The sequence below is a fragment of the Pinus tabuliformis genome, chromosome J (assembly GCF_031772625.1).
Source record: "Pinus tabuliformis cultivar Carrire ecotype Pingquan chromosome J, CPIR1, whole genome shotgun sequence".
NCBI lineage: Eukaryota > Viridiplantae > Streptophyta > Pinopsida > Pinales > Pinaceae > Pinus > Pinus tabuliformis.
The window spans coordinates 1,189,094,606-1,189,099,482 of record NC_142295.1 but is presented as its reverse complement, the minus strand read 5'-3'; the positions used below and the strand labels follow the sequence as shown (position 1 = coordinate 1,189,099,482).

Sequence of the window (4,877 nt, the reverse complement as noted above, 5' to 3'; positions counted from 1 at the left end):
GGGGAGAAGAAGAAGAAAACATTCCTCTGGAGAAAATGGCTACAAGCAGAAATGTTGGGAGAAGTCCCTTGTCCAAAGATGAATTTGCAAATCAGATCGAAGATTTCAATAGTGATATGAGGCAGTTTCTTGCCATGCAACTGGATACCTTGCGGATCCAAAAGAAGCAAGAAGAAACCAAGAGGGCTTTGGCCATTTTTTGTCCTAGGTGCACTAGAAAGCATCCTAGGAACGAATGTCCAATGCACCCTCTAGAAGTGTGTTTCATCTGTGAAGAATACCATCCTACAGATCAGTGCCCTTCCTTGCCCAGAATCAAAGCTACATATCAAAGAGCCAAGGGAGCCACTGAATCACTCTGTTATATGAACCAAAGGAGGCCACATGGACCCGTACCCTACCAGCAGGAACTACAAGGGACACTCGAGACCTATTATGACCCTTACCAAGCCACCTTCATGCCTTCTTAGGGTCCCCCTGCTCATCCTTCCTGGTTCACACCTCCTCCTTATTCCTTCACAGATCCATATTATGCCCAACCAGCTGCTCATCCGTTTCACTCTTATGCTCAGGCACAACCTCAGTGGAATGCACCTTATCAGGAGTGGAGGCCCCAGTACAACTGTCATCCCGCTCATTTTCCTCCACCACCTGCTCATCCACAACCATCGCCTCCTCCTCCACCAAGGGAACCCCAAATGCCTACCCAACCACAATGCCATCCATCTCCATCTCAATTTCACACCCCCACTCAGCTACCTGTACCTCCATTTCCAAAACCCTGCAATGGAGCAGCTCAACCCAATTGCAAAGCTGAGGCACAACATGTGCAAATGACTCCTTTTGAGCTCAATGATGTTCACCAAAGCTCAGGAAGAGTGCTGCAAAAGAGAGAATCTATTGACAACATTGAAGGACCAAAAGCAAGAGAAGATTCCAAAGAGGAGATCAAAGAACCATGGGCTGCACTTAATGAAGAGAAGAGATCAAAATCAGAGATCGAGAGAGTTCCTTCATGGTTGCCATCAAATCTTCCATGTATTCAAGAGAAAGATCAACAAAAAGAGGAATATCAGAAGGTCATGATAGAAGGTGACATGAAGACTGATCCAGATCAGCAAAAGAACCAAGGATATCAAAGCTATATTGAGATATGGTTTCAGAAGGGCACTAAGTTGCAGCAGTACTTTCTTCCTCAACTTCGTTTGATCCCTTCAAAGCCAGATCATTTGGTCTCTGAGATCTGGATAGTTGTCAAAGCATGCATTTCGAGCCTTCACATCATCTTTTCTATAATCTCGATGTGCACATGGCTCCATTGGAAGTATTCTTATACTTGAAAATGATTTTGTTTTTCAGGTAGGGTAGGGTAGAAAAAAAAAAGAAAAAAAGAGAAAAAAAAGAAAAAGAAAAAAATGAAAAAAGAGGAAAATAGAAATCTAAGGTGAAAACCTCCTCGGAGGCGCCTTAGATTGGCTCATTGATTGAAAACCTCCATGAGGCGGTCAATGGGTTGAAAAAAAAAGAGAAAAGAGAATAAGATCTCTGGGTGAAAACCTCCCTTGTGGGCGCCCAGGGCAGGCAATTAGGGTGAAAACCTCCATGAGGCGCCCTACTTGTTTTTCAAAAAAAAGAGAAAAAGGAAAAGAAAAATAAAAGCTAATCTCCATTGAATAATTTCATGTTGCAGCAGTGACATTGCAGGTTGCAAGAAGGATGTTTCATGACAGGAGGAGCACTCAAATCAAGGTCAAAGGAATTTATTGTGCCTTCTACAGGAAGCTCTATATTTCTATAGGACACATCCTGTAGAACCTTTGGACGAGCCAAATCCAATTTCAAAAGTGAATCTAATGGTGGGAATCTATTGATTAGGCCTACAAGCACTTGTGTGTCCATCCCTTGCCTTCATCCATCATTTTTTCCACCCCCTTGTGCTTCTCATTGTGCTTCTACAGGAACTTCCTGTAGAAATTGTGGGAAACTAGGAATGCATTTCAAAAAGTGGTTTGGCGAACATGGTAGCTTCCTCAAGGGTTCAGAAGTCCTCATGCAATCTTCCAACTCCTCCTCCATCATCTCCATACCTACATCACAGCCAAAATTCATTTTGTCATACCATGCAAACACATGCAAAGTGCCTTGAAGCAAAAATCCATAGAGCAAAATTTGTTTTTGCCATAACTTGAAAACCATGCATCAATTTGACAAACCGTTTTAGGGGGGATTGTACAAGGGTGATGACAACATGCCTGAGCAGTTTCATGCAATTCCGGTGCACGGTTTCCAAGAAATCAGCCTCCATCACCATCAGCCATTTTTGCATTTTCTCCATAACCGTGCATCCGTTTCAAAACTTGTTTCATGGGGAGATGCACATGGGTAATAGTAGCCTACCCAAGCAGTTTCAGCCGATTCTGATGCACGGTTTCCGAGAAATCGAGCTCTGAAATCTTCAGCCATCTTCCATTTTTCTCGAAATCCGTGCATCCATTGATCACGAATTTTCTATGGGAGATGGATAATGATGGTAGGAACATGCTCACCGAGTTTCAGATCAATCCAATCTACCGTTTGGGAGATATGGCAAAAAGAATTTTTGGTTTTGTGACCATGCAGCAGCAGCAGCTTGAACGGGCAGAGTTGAACGTGGAAACGATTGCATGCAGCTCAGATCCGGCCAGAGGACACCTGCACAAGGAAAAGCAATCAAAAATCATTAGCCAAGCCTCATGCAATCAAAGGATCAGAGCATGCAGCAGCAAGAAGCTTCACAAGCAGTCGTTTGGCTTCAGGTACGTGACAAAACCTATTCCTCTATTGCATGAATCTAATTCAAGAACTGCATGAACGAATGAGATGAGTGGATTCAGCCAATAAGAGAGCCACGTTCAATTGCACTCAACAAGGCAAAAATCACGCAGCATGATCAGTCATCCACGTGAAAATCTGAAAAACACAATTAGTGGTAGACTTGTTGAACTTCAGTGAACAGGGCATCAGTTGATTAACAAATAGAAGACATGCAGTTCATAACATCACTTCAGTTCGAAAAAGCCAGCGTGCATGTTTTTTTTGCCACCTCACCACAAATCACGCAGTAATTCAAGGGACGCTCAGCTGAAACTCTCACCACTCTTTGTTCAACTACGGTCAACTGAAGCGCATGTCCAACATTTCCAGATTAGTTAAACAATGGTGCTCTACAGATTTCTGCTTTTTTCTCGAGATCTCTACAGTCCCTTCAAAGATTCCCGCCTGTCGCACTCTACAGGCGTTTCTACAGGATGTCGTCTACAGGAAAGGCAGAAAACAGCTCTGCAGAAGGAAAACCCGAGATTTTTGTCAAAATTCAAGCTTGAAATGAGAAAAGTAGTTAAAGCTCGTGTCCAAGGTTACCAGGGTTCTTGAAAGTATTGATTTCAGAGTTTTTTTTAAACGCATTATAGATCTGTTAATGATGGAGCAATCTGTTTGAATTCAGAATCTGATCAAAAGAACATATCCATCCACCTTGTGTGACTGTGAGTTGCAGTCAAAAGCATGCATGGTGTTTGCAGGAACTACAGTTACCAATGGCTGCTGCACATGCATTGTTGTGAGCACTGGCATGTTTACAGAAATAGGTAAAATTCAGGCACAAATTCAGGAAGCTTCAATGGAATGTCATGATCCCCCTTTGAAAGGAAGTTAGATGAATTTGGTGAAAGACTGACAACAGTGATTGGTGCCATTTGTATTCTTGTCTGGAACATGAACTACAAATATTTTCTTTCATGGGAAGTCATAGATGGGTGCCTAAAACAATATTAGGTTTTCCTTTGAGAAATGTACATACTAGTTTAAGATTGTTGTTGCTCTGGCAGTTGTTACTATACCAGAGGGATTGCCTGCTGTGATTACTACATGTTTGGCTCTTGGCACTCGTAAAATGGCACAAACGAATGCTATTGTGCGTAAGTTACCGAGTGTGGAGACTTTGGGTTGCACCACAGTGATTTGCTCTGATAAGACAGGTACTCTTACAACCAATCAGACGTCTGTCAGTGAGTTTATAGTCATAGGGCACAGTGTTGGTTCACTTAGAGAGTTTATTGTTGAAGGAACAACATATAATCCTGAGGATGGAAAAATATTGGATTGGCCTACACATAATATGGGGGAAGATTTAGAAACTCTGGCAGAAGTTGCTACAGTTTGCAATGATGCAGGGATATCTTGTCAAGGTCACCAGTTCCATGCTACTGGTATTCCCACTAAGGCAGCCTTGAAGGTATTGGTTGAAAAATGGGAGTTCCAGACCCAATGGCAGGTGATACAAGTGCCATTCTCAACATTGGCACAGTGCAATTGGGCAATTATGATTGGTGGATACAAAGATCAAAGAGGCTGGCTTTATTGGAGTTTGATTGTGATAAAAAATCCATGGGTGTTATTGTCATGGAACCAATGGGACAAAATCGTCTGCTATTAAAAGGCGCCATGGAAAACTTGCTTGAAAGGAGTGCTTTTCAAAAACTTGCAGATGGATCAGTTGTTGAATTAGATGATGCATCAAGGGAATTACTCTTGAGCTAGTTTCATCAAATGAGTTCAAAGGCTTTGTGTTGATTGGGCAGTTCTATAGGAATTTCAGAGAAAGGGTAGCAGAAGGAGAAACTGGTCGATATTTTAGCTAAGGAGGCAACACCTGTGTTGGCCACCCTAAGCACATCCATCCCCTCCATGAACACTCATTTTTTTAGGGTTCGGGCACAATTTAGTCATGGTTCAACCTTCTACAGGAAGCTACAGGACTTTCTACAGGAAGTTCTGTATTTTTACCAGAAACATCCTGTAGAAGCCTTTGGGCAGGCCAGAATCAAGTATGGAGAGGG

General features: G+C 42.5%; 1 pseudogene; it reads left to right on the top strand.

Moving 5' to 3' along the window:
• The first annotated feature begins 3,195 nt into the window (after positions 1–3,195).
• Positions 3,196–4,474, top strand: LOC149231341 (calcium-transporting ATPase, endoplasmic reticulum-type pseudogene; annotated as a pseudogene).
• The last annotated feature ends 403 nt before the right edge of the window (positions 4,475–4,877 follow it).